Raw genomic sequence first — 17,311 nt, 5'->3', positions numbered from 1 at the left:
TCCATTCTAGCTTTATTGCTTTCTGATAACCTGAATTGTCTTTTGAGACTAGAGTTGACTTTTACAAATAGCCATTTGAGCTAGGTCTTGTGAATAAGTGAGTGGTCAAGCATGAGGCCACAACCTTGGCTACAGCAGTTTCCCAGAGAGCATGCCGTGAACTCTGAAGTGCTGCCTGCCAGTCATGAGGCCACAGTTCACATTTCTTGCCAAATTCAGAATTCCATATGAAAAATATCCCTAATGTCAAAAGAATAAAGCACTAGGGCCTTCTCTTTTGTTTGATCTGTTTATTTTCTTGGATCTGGAATTTTTATTTTTATTTTATTTATTTATTTATTTTAAAAGATTTTATTTATTTATTTGACAGAGAGAGACACAGTGAGAGAGGGAACACAACCAGGGGGAGTGGGAGAGGGAGAAGCAGGCTTACCACAGAGCAGGGAGCCCGATGTGGGGCTCGATCCCAGGACCTCGGGGACCATGACCCGAGCCGAAGACAGATGCTTAACGACTAAGCCACCCAGGCGCCCCGGATCTGGAATTTTTAACTGCTGACTTTCGTTTTGGTAATACTAGATACTCCTGCTACGTTTTTTCTTTAAAACTTGCTGATTCGCCCAGCTGCTTAGAGAGATCTTTTGTGTTTTATGTGTCAAAATATGTAAACTAATAGTTGCAGAAACATTCTACATGTTTCAGGTTACTTTAAAAATTAGACCCCCCCCAAAAAAAATTTTTTTTTTAAAGATTTTTATTTATTTATCTGACCGATAGAGAGACAGTGAGAGAGGAAACACAAGCAGGAGGAGTGGGAGAGGGAGAAGCAGGCTTTCCGCTGAGCAGGGAGCCCGACATGGGGCTCGATCCCAGGACCCTGGGACCATGACCTGAGCTGAAGGCAGACGCTTAACGACTGAGCCACCCAGGCGCCCCCCAAAAAAATTTTTTTAAGTAGGATCCACACCCAGTGTGGAGCCCAATGCAGGGTTTAAACTCACAACCCTGAGATCAAGACCTGAGCTGAGAGTGAGAATTGGACACTTCACTGTGAGCCACCCATGAACCCCTAGACCAAATCTTTAGTTACAATTTACTTTACAGCTTTCATCAAAGCAGTTGACCATCATTTAAAGAGAATTGAATCTTTTGACCTTTCCACCATTCTCACAGGTTATAGGGTGCCTGCATGGTCATGGATGAATGTTACAAGCAGGTGGTTTCTAGCCCAAGTATAACAAGGACACCATTTCTAACCATATCATTGTGCAGATGTAGAATGATAAGCTACATGGCAGGGAGCTATATCAGGAATTCAGGCAGCATGTGGATGGCTACTAGCGATTTACAGGGCCTTTTCATTTCAATCAGAAAATTTTACATTTCCGTGGTTCTGACCCTCTCCTTACCTTCAATATACATCTATTGCAGGCAGCTTCTGACAAGGTTCCCAGTAATTTTGCCTCTTGGTTTTCACTCCTTCACATAATGCCTTCCTCTTAAGTGTGGGTTGGACCTGGTGACTTGCTTCTAAGGAATGGAATGCACAAAGGTGATGGGCTATCACTTCCATGACTAGGTCACAAAAGATTGGGACTTCCATCTCACTAGCACGCTGACAGCCTCTCTTGATTTTTCTGCTTGCTCATTCTGATAAAGCAAGCTGCCATATGGATGGCAAGGAACTAAGGGTAGCCTCCTGAATAGAGGCCCTTAGTCCAACAACCAGTGAGGAAGTGAACCTGCCAAAACCGCGTAAGGGAGCTTTGAGGCAGATCCTTCTGTAGTCAAGCCTTCAGATAAGACTGCAGCCTCGCCTGACGACTAGATGCAGCCTCGTAAAAACCCTGAGAAAGGGACACAGCTAGGATGTGGATTTCTGGAAGCCTGGACTCCCAGCTGAGAGAAACTGGGAGGTGATAAGTATTGTCGCTTTAAGGCATGAAGATTCTAAGGTTGGGGGTAATTTGTTGTGTAGCAGTAAATAGCCAACACATCATCCAAGATGGTCAAGAATCCTCACTCTCTTAACATTGTTTCCTCTTCCACAACTCCTTCTTGCGTGTTGAGTGTTTCATTTACAGATTTAATTTTATGGAAATTTGCTATTAAAGGGGCTGGACTCAGTCATTTCATAAGTTCCCCTCAGCTGTAAATTTCAGAGTCAAATTCTTTGCTCCCCTCCAAAAAAGAATCATTCACTTTTTCATCCTCATGAAAGAAGAAGGGCGATTGGCCACAGTTGCGGGCATAAGAACTAACTGGCTGGGCAGAGGGCTGCTGGTGTGAGCTGTTTCGGGAGCAGGGCATGCTGCTTGACCCCTGCAAGCTCCTCTCCCCTCCCCCTCCGGGGAAGCTCAGGGTCCTCACCGCCAGCCTCCCACCTGGGCGGGCTCCCACTCAAACGCTTACCATTTGTTGTTATTGTGGTTCCTGTCTTGTAGCATTACTAGAGACGTATCTGTGATGCCTTTCTTGTTTCTTTTGAAAGAACATTTGAACTTAGAGTTAAAATGGGCCCGAATCCTCCCTTCTGTTCTTTTTTTTTTGAGGGCACTGAGACAGAGACAGGTTAAGTGGCGGCCAAACCCTGGATTTCCTTCCTTCAGATGAATGGTAGGGCATCCTTAACCCTGAAGTAGCTCCACTGGGGAATGAACTTTAGGCCTCCTAAGCTTAGGAAGATGGCATTGCCACCACACTCCCTGGATGGACCGACTTGGACATTTCCATGCTTCTGCCTAAATTCTCCTGGGGAGGGGCGCCTGGTGGCTCAGCCCTTAAGCATCTGCCTTCGGCTCAGGTCATGACCCCAGGGTCCTGGGATCGAGCCCCACATCGGGCTCCCTGCTCGGCGGGGAGCCTGCTTCTCCCTCTCCCACTCCCCCTGCTTGTGTTCCCTCTCTCGCTGTGTCTCTCTCTGTCAAATAAATAAAATCTTAAAAAAAAAAAAAAACAGAAAAGAGGCAGTAAAAATTCAAATATAAGTATATATATATTCAAATTTAGTATATATATATTCAAATTTATCAACTTAAACAATTATATACATAGGGTGTTACATGTAAACTTCATAGTAACCACAAAGCAAAAAGTTATGGTAAGTAAATACACAGAAGGAAATGAGAAAATAATCTAAATATAACACTAAAAAAAGTTATAAACCACAAGGGAAGAGAGCAAGAGAAAAAGAAAGGAATAGAGAGGAACTACAAAAAAATAGCCAGAAAACAATTAACAAAGTGAAAATAATTACATACTTGTTAATAATTACTTTAAATGTAAGTGAACTAAATTGTCCAATCAAACGACATCACGTGGGGTGCCTGGGTGGCTCAGTCGTTAAGCGTCTGCCTTCAGCTCAGGTCATGATCCCAGGGTCCCGGGATCGAGCCCCACATCGGGCTCCCTGCTCCACGGGAAGCCTGCTTCTCCCTCTCCTGCTCCCCCTGCTTGTGTTCCCTCTCTCGCTGTGTCTCTCTCGGTCAAAGAAATAGTGGAGTTCATTGGGGGTGAGGTGATGGCCGTGGGAAGCACTGGTAACTTGGCTTTGGGGAAATTAAAGAATTAGGGGGAGAGTGGGCAGTGAATGCCAAGTGTCTGGCTGCATAAGAATCCGAAGAAATAAACAAGTCAGGCAAGAAAAAAAAAAAATTCCAATGCCCTGGGGTGCCTGCGTAGCGCAATTGGTTAAGCGTTGGACTCTTGGTTTCGGCTCAGGTCATGATCTCAGGGTCATGAGATCGAGCCCCACGTGAGGCTCCATGCTCAGCACGGAATCTGCCTAAGACGGTTTCTCTCTCTCCCTCTCCCCCTCCTCACCCTCTAAAATAAATCTTAAAAAAAAAAAAAAAATTCCAGGGGCACCTGGGTGGCTCAGTTGTTAAGCATCTGTCTTCGGCTCGGGTCATGATACTAGGGTTCTGGGATCGAGCCCCACATTGGGCTCCCTGCTCAGTGGGAAGACTGCTTCTCCCTCTCCCACTCCCCCAGCTTGTGTTCCCTCTCTTGCTGTCTCTCTCTGTCAAATAAAGAAATAAAATCTTAAAAAAAAAAAAAATTCTCCAGGGGAGTTCCAAAGTGATGCTGTTGGCTTTAAACTCTTCCCTCTTTCCTTTTCTTCTTCTTTTTTTTTTATTCTTATGTTAATCCCCATACATTACATCTTTCCTTTTCTTCTATTTTCCTTCTTTTCTGTCCCTTTCTCCCTCTCTTCAAACCTTCCTATATCACCTGCTATAGGCAAAGGCATTAAAAGAGGTTTTTTTCTTTTTTCTTTTTTGCTTTTACAAAAACCAGATTGATATATCTCAATTAAAAATGTGAACAAACCACACATTCCAGAATTCTTTCTTTCTCAGCCCCAGGCATTCTAAGGAGGCTTGATCTGGAGGTTACAGTCCGTAGCCAGAGCCTGGTTGATGGGTTCTCTAGTGTATTGTGGAGGTTGTTGTGGAGTAACGGATTTCCTGGGGCTGCATCAGCCTGCGGATAGATGGAGGGTCACGTTGATAGTCATGAATATCCCAGCTGTCTCTGGGTCTTACCGTCACCTACTGTCATAGGATCATCCTTGCACCATTAAGGGGAGTCTCCTAGGGTGTCTTCCTGGTACTCCTGAGAATTGGCAGGTTTGCTACCCCAGGGCATCCCCCAGTGCCGCCCCCCCTCCTTGGCTGATGTCCACAGCCCCTTGGTAGGCCTGACCCCTGCTGGGCTAGCGGCATATCCTTGTAGACACTTGCGTCCCTGCTGAGAGCACAGTGCTCTGAAGCTTCTGGAGTTAAAAAATGTTTAAAAGTGCTAGTATTGGTCAAAGCCTTATGGGCAAGCAACACAATCAACTCAGGCTAATTAGTTTTTTTAAGACTTATTTTTATTTATTTGAGAGAGAGAAGAGAATTTTTATTTATCTGAGAAGAGCAGAGGGAGAGAGAATCCTCAGGCAGACTCCCAGCTAAGCGTGGAGCCCGACTTGGGGCTTGAGGCTGGATCCCAGGACCCTGAGATCATGACCTGAACTGAAATCAAGAGTCGGCCGCTTAACTGACTGTGCCACCCAGGCACCCCAACTTGGGCTAATTTAAAAAGAAAAGGAACTTCTTATTACAACAATATTGGATATTGGATAGTTTTCAAAATTCCTGAATGGCCAGGGAAAACATGATAGCAACAAAGGTCCAGGTCCTATCTGGGGGCTCTTACGGTGAAGAAAGCCGTCTCCATGATGCCCTGGCAGGACACCTGGCCTGTCCCCACTGACACTAGGACCCTGTCACTGTCCTCTCCAGAAGACACTAGATGGAGATGCGTCTACTCTCCCTGACACAGGCCGGTGGGTCTCCCCATACCCCACCTCCAGCAAAGCTGGGAAAAGCAAGTGTCTAGTGTTTTCAGCTCTTTCAGTGGGAGGTGAGCTCTGCCTCCTTAGGTGGGACATTGCCCAGGGTAGGAGCAGTTTAGATCCTGGGTACCTGGGATCTCCCACTGCCCCACCTGACACTCCAGCCTTCTCTGAGCCACAAGGCATTTGTGCACCAAGGTGCATGGTGTGGACCCCAGCGCCCATGGGAACATTTGTGAGAACTGCTCCTTCAGCCTGAGCTGCGGCCCCTCCTCACCTCCTCCAAAACCCCTGCTTAAATCTGTTCCTGGAGCAGCCTCCTCACCCAGCCAGGGTAACAGTTTGCCCACCGTACTGGATGTCAAGGAAATCATGGACACTCTTTCCTAGATACATGGAGCATTTCCGCTATTTTCTGCACAAGCAAGTGGTTGAGGGGGTCCCAGTTGGTCTGACAGAGTATCCTAAGAGGCAGTGGTGGTACTTAAACGTGTCCCGTGTCTGGGCCTAAATGGCTCCCTTCCTCCCAAGTATCCATCTGCATCTACTGACTTACATAGGGGGGGCCCTGGGGAAAAATCAACTTCAACCTTGTTCACAATTTAGAGCTCTATGAATTTGTAGGAAGGATTTGTTGGGACCAGTGGAAGCAGACCTACAGAAATTATCAAATTCCTAATGGCACTTGGTGTGATAGCCAGATGTTTAAGTGGGGCCAGGCTAAAGAGGAAAGAGCAGGTGGACCTAGGAAACAGCCTTGGGTCTGATGTCAGAAACCATCCGAGGAGTGTTTTTGTTCCAGGGAGAGCGACCATGTCTGTCAGTTAAGAAAACAGTTTTACTACTCTCCATCAGTTTGGGGCCCAAATAATAGTGTCCCAGCCTCCCCAGGTGAGCTTAGTACTGAGGGAGGGAGTTGTTTGTTTATTTGATTCTGTTATTTGCTTTTCATGGACATTCGTGGCTGGGGGAATCAGCAGGCATTTGCCCCTCAGGGAGAGGGAGAAGCAGACGCCCCGCCGAGCAGGGAGCCTGGCATGGGGCTCAGTCCCAGGACCCTGGGATCCTGACCTGAGCCGAAATCAAGAGTCTGTGGCTTAACTGACTGAGCCACCCAGGCGCCCCCTCACAACCCTATTAAGTAGATATTGTTATCATCTTCCTTCTACAACTCAGCCTTGGACAGGGCATGTGGCAGATTGCATTGTCCAAAGATGGCGACCACAGCAATATCTCCTAACCCACATGTTATTCTGCAATGTGACTTGGGTCCTCCTACCATTGAAACATGGGGTCTGTTCCCCTCCACCTGAATCCAAGCAGACTTCTGAATCTCTTGTAACCTATAGAATGCGGCAGAAATGAGGCAGTGTGACTTCCAAGGGTCAGAAAGGAGATGCACTTTCCACCTTGTTTACAGAGATACTTACCCTGCAGCTTTGAGCTGTCATGGGGCCACCATGCTATGAGGAAGCTCAAAGTAACCCACACGCAGTGACCACATAGAGAGGTCCCGAAACTACATGAAGAGGGAGGGAGAGACACCCACCCAGCGAGCCCCAGCTGCTCCATTCCCTGCTGTTCCAGTTCCAACCACTGTCTGATTGCAACCACATGAAAAAGCCCTTCTGAAACCACAGACACCATGAGAAATAATAAAATGATTATTGCTGGGGCGCCTGGGTGGCTCAGTCGGTTAAGCGACTGCCTTCGGCTCAGGTCATGATCCTGGAGTCCCAGGATCGAGTCCCGCATCGGGCTCCCTGCTCGGCAGGGAGTCTGCTTCTCCCTCTGACCCTCCTCCCTCTCGTGCTCTCTGTCTCTCATTCTCTCTGTCTCAAATAAATAAATAAAATCTTTTAAAAAAATGATTATTGCTGCTTTAAACCATTAAGTTTTGGGATAATTTGTAATACAGAACAGATAAGTAACAACTTGCCTGTGGCTTGTAAGTGGTGAGGCTGAAATTTGAGCTGTCAGTCTGGCGAACAAAAAGACAACACATACATACACGAAAGCACTTGTTTTTAGATCTCCAGATATACCTGGGGAGGGAAACTGATTCTTGCATAACCATCTGGTGTTCAAAATTCACAAGATCCAGTTATAACTTTATTGTGACCTTATTTGTACCTACAAGTTGATGAGGGCTGAGATATTCAAATTACATAGGAAAGTCAGAGCTTTTTTTAACAAAATACGATTGGCTTCTCTCTAGCATGTGAATGACAAGAGTCAAAACTGCTTCTCTGGGGCGCCTGAGTGGCTCAGTCGGTTGGATGCGGACTCTAAGGTCATGATCTCAGGGTCGTGGGATCCATGCTCAGCAGAGGAGTCTGGGGATTTTCTCTCTTTTCCTCTCCCTCTGCCCCTCCCCTCGCCCCCTCCTCCGCGTACTCGCTGGCGCCTGTGCGTGCTTTCTCTCTCAAATAAATAAATAAATCTTAAAAAAAAAAAACCAATGCTTCTCAAAGACTCACCCTAGAGGCGAGGGGCTGGTTAAAAAATGCAGATTCCCAAGTGCCACCTGAATCTCTGAATCTGAATCTCTTAAAGGTAGTACTCAGAATCTGAATTTTTAGCAACTCTCCAGGGATTGGTTTTTTTTTTTTTTTTTTAAGATTTTATTTATTTGACAGAGAGAGACACAGCGAGAGAGGGAACACAAGCAGGGGGAGCGGGAGAGGGAGAAGCAGGCTTCCCGCAGAGCAGGGAGCCCTATGCGGGGCTCGATCCCAGGACCCTGAGATCACGACCTGAGCTGAAGGCAGACGCTTAACGACTGAGTCACCCAGGCGCCCCTCTCCAGGGATTCTTAAGCAACATCAGAATTTGAAAACAACTGCTCTATGACCAATATCATTTAACCTAGAGAATATTCCAGGTGGGGCTTACTAATCACCCTCCCCAGGAAAATCAGGCACTCACCAACCCTTCAATCGATGTTATTGCCTGAATTTGCCTGATCATAAGGATCACCTGGAGGCTTGGCAAAAATACGCATTCCCAGGCTGCTGCTCTGCTGTGAATCCGGTAAGAAGCGACGCCCAGGAATCTGCATTTTACATTAGGTTGTTAAATGTTCTTTAAGTAACTACACAATTCGACGTGTTTCATGTAGTTATTGGAATACATATCCGTTCAATTTGGGATAGCATTTACCCAATATGATAATCTTCATCTTCAAATAGCAGTTTATTTTAAGCCATTGCTTTTGGAAAAACTTAAGTTCACAGAATGCTGCATTTTTCTTTTCTCCATAGAGACCAAGATAACAATAGTCAAAATTTATTGAGCACCTACGATGTGCCAGGCACCATGTATTTAACCCTCCTCAAACCCTCTGAGGCAGGTGCGCACGTCCCCATTTTACAGTGGAGGGAGGTTAAGTACCTTTTAAGATTTTATTTATTTATTCATAAGAGACAGAGAGAGAGAGAGGCAGACTCTCTGCTGAGCAGGGAGCCTGATGCGGGACTCGATCCCAGGACCCTGGGATCATGACCTGAGCCGAAGGCAGACGGTTAACCATCTGAGCCACCCAGGCACCTGAGATGTATTTCTAATATAAAAGAGGTTTATCTTGTGCTGTGTGTGACTCCTGGCCAAAAGGTTGTCGGAAGAGGCCTCGTTCCTTCTAAAAAACAAGGGAAGATCACCAACAAAATTATTAAAGACAATAAAGCCTTTTGTTAATGATTTTCGAGTTTTTATTCTTGGGCTACCTGTGAATTGTTGAGGAGGTCATAGGGTATCTTGGGAAGTCTCTAATTAGGAAGTTTTAAACAAAATGGTAAAATTTCATAGGAGTTGCGTTTGAAGACAACTGCTTTTTTTTTTTTTTAAGAAACTCTCCATGTTTTTTTTTTTTTAAGATTTTATTTACTTATTTGTCAGAGAGAGAGAGAGCACAAGCAGAGGGAGAAGCAGGCTTCCTGCTGAGCGGGGAGCCCGATGCGGGACTCGATCCCGGGACTCCAGGATCATGACCTGAGCCGAAGGCAGTCGTTTAACCAACTGAGCCACCCAGGCGCCCTGAAGACAACTGCTTTTAACACATGATGCCACTAGGAATTCAGCATCTTGGCAGGGGTTTATTTATTATGTGTTTTGCTTTAAACAGAAAGCATACACATTGATTAGCTTGAAAGTGTCCTTGTCCTCATAGAGTGAGGGAAGTGCATGCAAGAAAAGAAAGTGTGGGGTGCAGGGACAGCTGGGTACAGCCGTCATATGTCTTTGCTGCTGGCTGGGATATGGACTGTGGGCAAATTGACTCACCTCTTTAGGGCATATGAGCCTCCTCAGAGACTCTCAGAAATCCTTAGGGAGAGAACCCTATGAAACCAGGGCTTGCTGCCGTCACACAGATTGAATATTCTTGGTGATAGAATGTGGGAGAATGCAGAGACATTTAGGTAGCCCAGCAGGATGAAAAATGGTCTGGAAATGGCCATGAAGACAGAAAGATGCCCCAGCCAACCTCCCGCTGGGACTATGGGGAAAACATTGATTAGGTCACAGCAGGTCTCCAGCGAGAGACTAGGTTTGGTAAGTAAGAGAACTGGAGAACTAGAAGGAAAAGAGTGTGTTTCAGTTACTCTTGCTGCATAATGTATAACCCCTTAGCTTCAGAGGCTTAAAAAACAATCTTTTTTTTTTTTTCTTCTTCTTCTTTCATGGTTCTGGGAGTTGACGATTCAGCTAGGTGGTTTTCGCTTGGGTTCCTCATGCTGTTGCTGTGATTGGGGCTGGAGTTACCGCAAAGCCTTCTTCAGTCCCATGTCTGGTGACTAATGTTGGCTGCAGAGGAGACCTGGGGCTGTTGGCTGGGAGATCTAAACGCAGAGGCCTGGGCTTCCTCACAGCATGGCGGCTGGGTTCAGAGAGCAAACATCCCAAGAAGACCCTGAGGAAGGAGTATCACCTTTTATGATCTAGCCTCAGAAGGTACAGAGGGTCACTTCTGCCACAGTCACAGACCCTCTTGGACTCAAAGGAACATAGACCCCACCCTGACCAGAGCAGGGTCAACATCACCATGAAGAAGAACATGTGGCATGGGGGATCTCGTTGCAGCCATCTTAGAAAATGCAGTCTGGGGCGCCTGGGTGGCTCAGTTCGTTAAGCGACTGCCTTCGGCTCAGGTCATGATCCTGGAGTCCCGGGATCGAGTCCCGCATCGGGCTCCCTGCTCGGCGGGGAGCCTGCTTCTCCCTCTGACCCTCCCCCCTCTCATGTGCTCTCTGACTCTCTCAAATAAATAAATAAAATCTTTAAAAAAAAAAAAAAAAAAAGAAAATGCAGTCTGCCATAAAGCGTAAGTACAAAATGCAGAGTATTGGAACTTAAGAATTCAGAAATCTAACCATTCAAAAGGATCACAAGGGCCACTCCTATGGGCAGTTTACATGGAATCAAAGTAAAGGTCATCAGACATGAGGAAGATATGGGATGATGAGTCAGGGGAATTGCATGGCCATCACATGGCCACTGACATCCTCAGGAAAGCTGAGGACTTGAGAGAAGTATGGTGAAGGCAGAGAGGGCAAACACTATTGTAAAAGCTTCTGAGTTTTGCCTTTGGTTCTGGGGGTGGTAAAAAAAAGTAATCCCTGTGGGGAGGACTTCTCTTATTAGATCATAGCACAGGAGCTAAGAACATGGAAGCCAGACTGCTGGCACTTGAATCCCAGTTCTACAGCTTATTAGCTATGTGATGTTTGGCCTCTCTGAGCCTCGGTTTCCCAATCTGTAAACCATAGAAAACAATAGTTCCTACATCAACAGTTGTTGCCAGGATTAAATGAGTTAATACAGGTAAAGAACTTACAACAGGAGGACAGGGATATGAGGCCTGGTGGGGGAGGTCACAGGCTTCAGAGTTCCTATTGGAGCTCTGGGACCAAGCTTAGGCTATCAGTCAGGATACCTGTGCTGGAGTCGATGGATCTTGGGAGGAAGGGACCTCCATGAAGACCTATCCAAGGGTCCTCAGGCTGCCCCAGCGTGGTATGTAAGATGGCCGTGTGCAGATGAAATCTCAGCAGACTTCAGGATTTAACCCTGGGTTCAGCCTACTGCAGACCACAGGGAAATAACTCTTTTCACCTTGACGCAGACTCAGACACAAGACCTTGGAACTTAGTTAACTGATAGAGTAGAATAGAAGGGGAGAGGCAGTGAACAATCCACTAGGAACAAGCAGAGCATCCAGGTTAAATTGAGAGGTGGTTTCCCAGAGGGAAGCCACATAGGTGGAAAGAGGAAGGGCACTTGAATCAGACAGGCCTGGGTCCTAATTGAAGTTCTACCTCTTTTCTTTTTTTTTTTTTTCAACTCCAGTTAGATAGCATACAGTATAGTATGAGTTTCAGGTGTACAGCATAGTGATTCAACACTTCCATACAACACCTGGTGTGAAGCTCTACCTCTTAAGTAATTGGGCAACTTACTTAATCCTCTGAGACTTACTGGGGATAATGATACTTACCCTATACAGATCTTAGGAAGTTTAATTATGTCATATCAAGGGGCTGACACAGTGTCCAGCACTTAGATGTGTGCTCAGCCTCTTCACCTGGTGGGTCAGCAGGTCATCTGTATACATAGGATGTGTACTGGTCCACTCCTCATCAGTATTTAAAAATGAGCATTTCCTCTGTACTGATAGTTATGAAATGATATCAGAATCCACTATCCCTTGAGGAACTGGAGGGTGTTATGCTGAGCGAAATAAGTCAATCAGAGAAAGACATGTATCATATGACCTCACTGATATGAGGAATTCTTAATCTCAGGAAACAAACTGAGGGTTGCTGGAGTGGTGGGGGCTGGGAGGGATGGGGTGGCTGGGTGATAGACACTGGGGAGGGTATGTGCTATGGTGAGCACTGTGAATTGTGCAAGAACGTTGAATCACAGACCTGTACCTCTGAAACAAATAATGCAATATATATTAAAAAAAAAAAAAAAAGAAGATAGCAGGAGGGGAAGAATGAAGGGGGGGAAATCAGAGGGGGAGATAAACCATGAGAGACGATGGACTCTGAAAAACAAACTGAGGGTTCTAGAAGGGAGGTGGGTGGGAGGATGGATTAGCCTGGTGATGGGTATTAAAGAGGGCACGTTCTGCATGGAGCACGGGGTGTTATACGAAAACAATGGATCGTGGAACACCACATCAAAAACTAATGATGTAATGTATGGTGATTAACATAACAATTAAAAAAAGAAAAAAAAAGAATCCACTATCCCTTGAATGAGAAACTGACACGTCCATCCTCTCAATAGGACATTTACTTTGAGTGGTATTTTCCTGAAGGGCCCTGGGAGACCTGGGCTTTCACAGATTCTGCTGTAGAAAGATATCTGACCAGCTGCTTCCAATACTGACCTACTATATCCTTGCTGTGAACTTCCCCGAACAAAAAATGTAGAGTAGAGCATTCTAACTCAGCAAAGGAGGTTTGGGGTCATGAACGAGCTTATGGAAACATTTTTGGATGGTAGATTAAGCCAACACAGAAAATACAAAAATACTAATACGGAAATATTGGATAAAACGTTCTCAGAAGGGGCACCTGGGTGGCTCAGCCATTGGGCGTCTGCCTTTGGCTCAGGTCATGATCCCGGGGTCCTGGGATCGAGCCCCGCGTTGGGCTCCCCACTCGGAGGAGAGCCTGCTTCTCCCTCTCCTTCTGCTGCTCCCCGTGCTTGTGCTCACTCTCTCTCTCTCTCTGTCAAAGAAATTTTAAAAAAAAGTTCTCAGAAAAAAAACTTCATCACACAGCCAAGCTTAGCAGAAGAAAGGCACATCTCTAGGTGTTGATGAAAGATAGACCTTAAAACCAGCACAGGGAGTGGAGAGGCAGGGGATTGTAGTGGCAGTGGTCCGGGGGGGATGTCGCCGTGGATGTTGGCCCCAGAAGCCAAGGTGATGAGCTACAGCAGAGATCCCTGCCGGACCGAATGAAAGGGAATGGGGAGAGAGTCTTTGGGAGCACAGACTGGGAGGTTTCCTGAATGAGGTAGCATTCAAGCAGGTCTCATTCATTCATTCACCCATTCACCAAGTACTGCGCCAGGTACTTGGAATAGAGAAGACCCAGCCACTGGCCTCATGGAATTTGCAGTTAGTGGAGACAGGCGTTAAGTGAGCAATTTACAATGCAGAAGCTCTTTATGCACACTTTTTAAACAGCTTTATTGAGATATAATTCACATACCATAAAAAAACACCCTTGTAAAGTGGTTTTAGTATATTCATATAGGTATGCTTCCACCACTGCTATCGAATTCCAGAACATTAAAATACCCCGCAAAAGAAACTGAATGCCCATTAGCAGTCCCTCCACATTTTCCTTCACCCCAGCCCCTGGTTACCACAAACCTGCTTTCTCTCTCTAGGGGTTTGCCTATTCTGGACATTTCATTTAAAAGGAATCATACAATATAGTATAGCTTTTTATGTCTTCTTTACTAAGTATGTTTTCAAAGTCCATCCATGTTGTAGCATGTGTCAGTATTTAGTATTTCTGTGGCCGAATAGTAATATTCCATGGTAGGCATATACTACATTCTGTTTACTGAACATTCCTTGGCCATAGGAATAATGCTCCCGTGAACAGTCCTGTATAAGTTTGTGTGTGGACACATGTTTTCAGTTCTTTCAGATATATACCTGGAAGTGGAAATGCTGGGTCATATGGTAATTCTGTGCTTAACATTTTGAGGAATTGCCAAATTGTTTTCCAAGTGACTGCACCATTTTACATTCCCCACCAGCAATGTATGAAGTTTCCATCTGTGCATAAATTTTGACGTTTACATTCTTGAATTGGAAATCAATCTCCCAGAGTTGTGCCCACTAGCGGAAGACCTTGGTTCCCTGTTGGTACTGTAGAAAGGCTGATGAACAGCTTTGCCTGTCTGGGAGCAGAGGGGCTTCTTCTCTACAACAACAGGGGCTCTCCTCTATGAGCCCCCGACAGGGACACCCTCACCTAGCTTCTCCCACAATGTAAGCTCTGTGAGGCAAGGGCCGTTGCTTGTCTTCTCCACTATGGCTCCAACTCTTGCAGTTGTTCCTGCACATAGTAGGTGCTCAATAAATATTTGTGGAATAAATGAATGGATTAGCCTCCTCTTTTGTCTGTGCAGTCACCTCTTTCTGCTTCTGGGAATAGCACTTTTTTGTTCTTTGGGAGGACTGCTCCTTCGTAGAATCTTCTATGGGTGTGTGGGGCTGCCATCTTCAGCACTCTTTCTAGCTACAGGACCTAAGGCTGGTCAACCTGGAATTCTTCATCAGGATTTTAAAAATTGGTTGAAGGGATGATAGGCAGTTCCTTTCTGGTAGGAGAAAACAAAGATGCAAGATGGAGGAAGTACAGTGGTTACTTTTGCTTCTGAATGCACAAAGCTGTCCTGAGAGGACAAAATCAACACACAGAGGTGGGAGATGGGCAGAGAAAGTCCTGATGGGGTTTGAGTCCCTGGCCTGGTGAACTGGGTGTGTGTTACCAGACTCCTCACTATTACAGATTTTATTTATTTATTTGATAGAGAGATAGAGAGAACCAGAGAACACAAGGAGGGGTGGATGGCAAAGGGAGAGGGAGAAGTAGGCTCCTTGCTGAGTAGAGCCCCATGCAGGGCTTGACTCCAGGCCCCGGGGATCATGACCTGAGCAGAAGGCAGACGCTTAACTGACTGAGCCACCCAGGCGCCCCAGAGTTCTCACTATTACAACAGAGGTGGGAAAGCCTTCCAGAAGAAAGAGATATGTAAGCTGTGAATAGGTAGAAGTTTGAAATCTCCAAGGTGAGAGGTAGTGGAATGTATGTGAGGAATTCAAAGTCTCTTCTATTGTTCAGCAAAAAAAAACACCACCAAGAGAGGGAAAAGGAAAGACACAGTGTGGGAGAAGATATCTGCAATACACATATTGACAAAGGATTTGTATCCAGAATATATAAAGAACTTCTATAATCCAATAAGACAGTCTATATTGCCAAGGGTTGGTGAGGATGTAGAGTATAAGGAAATCTCATACACTGCTAATGGGAGTTTAAATTGGTATAACCACTTTGGAAAGCTGTGGGGTAGTATGGTGGCCCTGGTGGTACCATGCTTAGGTCTTCCTTCAAGACAGCCACCTGCAAGGGGGCCAGTCAGCCAATAGCCCCCAGCTGCCATGCCTTTGGATCCACCGCGGTGTTCATGCTGACGCCATGCCTTTTCCAGGCTGCCCCAAAGCAGTGACTGTGAGTGGCAGAGGTACTAGTTCCAGGCCATCCTGCCTTGCAGACAGCTCCTGTGATGGACGGTCTGTATGCTGGCTGAGACTGCAGGGCTTTCCCAGTGGTCAGACCTGCACTGTGGTCTGGAGGTCCCCCGTGGCCACTCTTGCTCCCTCTCTCCTTTATCCTTGGCAGACACTGCCCTCCCTTGCACATCTAATCCTACCTTGGCATCTGCTTTGTGGAAGACCTGAACTGACAGAGGCAGTATGTACTAACAGTGTCTGACTCTAATCCCACTCCTGGATGTATTCCCAGTAGAAATGAGTGCTTATGTCCACCAAAAGATGTTTGCAGGGTGTTCATAGCAACTTAATTCATAACAGCTAAAACAGGGTCAATGTCTATCAACAGTGGAGAGAATGGATAGATAAAATTGTGGTTATGGAGAGGAACAAGACAGGGATGCTCACCATTGTTATTTAACATAGTACTGGAAATCTTAGCCTAAGCAATCAGACAACAAAAAGAAATAAAAGGCATCTAAATCTGCAAGGGAGAAGTCAAACTTTCACTATTTGCAGACAACATGATACTCTATTTAGAAAACCCGAGGGACTCCACCAAAAAATTGCTAGAACTAATATATGAGTTCAGCAAAGTCGCAGGATATAAAATCAACATAACAGAAATCTGTTGCATTCCTGTACACGAACAATGAAGCAGCAGAAAAAGGAATCAAGGAATCAGGATTAATCCCATTTACAATTGCACCTAAAATAATAACATACCTAGGAATAAACCTAATCAAAGATGGTAAAAGAACTGTACTCTGAACATTTATGAAAGAAATTGAGGAAGACACAAAGAAATGGAAAAACGTTCATGCTCATGGATTGGAAGAACAAACATCGTTAAAATGTCTATACTACCCAAAGGAATCTACACATTTAATGCAATTCCTATCAAAATACCACCAGCATTTTTCACAGAGCTACAACAAACAATCCTAAAATTTGTATGGAACCAGAAAAGACCCCCAAATAGTCAAAGCAATCCTGAAAAAGAAAAGCAAGCTGGAAGCATCACAATTCCAGACTTCAAGCTATACTACAAAGCTGTAGTCATCAAGAGAGTATGGTACTGGCATAAAAACCGACACATAGAACGATGGAACAAAATAGAAAACCCCGAAATGGATCCATGGCTATATGGTGAATTAATCTTTGACAAAGCAGGAAGGAATACCCAATGGAAGAAAGACAGTCTTTTCAACAAATGATGCTGGGAAAACTGGACAGCAACGTGCAGAAGAATGAAACTGGACCATTTTCTTACACCATACACAAAAATAAATTCAAAATGGATTAAATACCTAAATGTGAGGCCTGAAACCATAAAATCCTAGAGAAGAACACAGGCAGCAACTTCTTTGATGTTGGCCCTAGCAACCTTTTACTAGACATGTCTGTAGAGGCAAAGGAAACAAAAGCAAAAATGAACTGTGGGGACTTCTTCAAGATAAAAAACTTCTGCACAGTGAAGGAAACAAACAAAACTAAAAGGCAGCCTCCAGAATGGGAGAAGATATTTGCAAATGACGTCTCTGATAAAGGGCTGATATCCAAAATCTAGAAAGAACTTAACCAAACTCAACACCCAAAAAACAAATAATCCCGTCAAGAAATGGGCAGAAGGGCGCCTGGGTGGCTCAGTTGGTTAA

General features: G+C 45.3%; 1 long non-coding RNA gene across 1 annotated transcript; it reads right to left on the bottom strand.

Moving 5' to 3' along the window:
• Nucleotides 1-979: 979 nt before the first annotated feature.
• LOC117999539 lies at nt 980-3,643 on the bottom strand. Its single transcript, XR_004676285.1, has 3 exons — nt 3,261-3,643; nt 2,413-2,481; nt 980-1,530 (listed from the first exon to the last, which is right to left on the bottom strand). It is a non-coding gene; the product is annotated as an uncharacterized LOC117999539 (long non-coding RNA).
• Between the last annotated feature and the right edge of the window lie 13,668 nt (nt 3,644-17,311).

The sequence above is a fragment of the Mirounga leonina genome, unplaced genomic scaffold (genome assembly GCF_011800145.1).
Source record: "Mirounga leonina isolate KUSES-001 unplaced genomic scaffold, KU_Mleo_1.0 Mir_454, whole genome shotgun sequence".
In the NCBI taxonomy this organism is placed as follows: domain Eukaryota; kingdom Metazoa; phylum Chordata; class Mammalia; order Carnivora; family Phocidae; genus Mirounga; species Mirounga leonina.
This window is presented reverse-complemented; position numbering and strand designations above follow the sequence as displayed.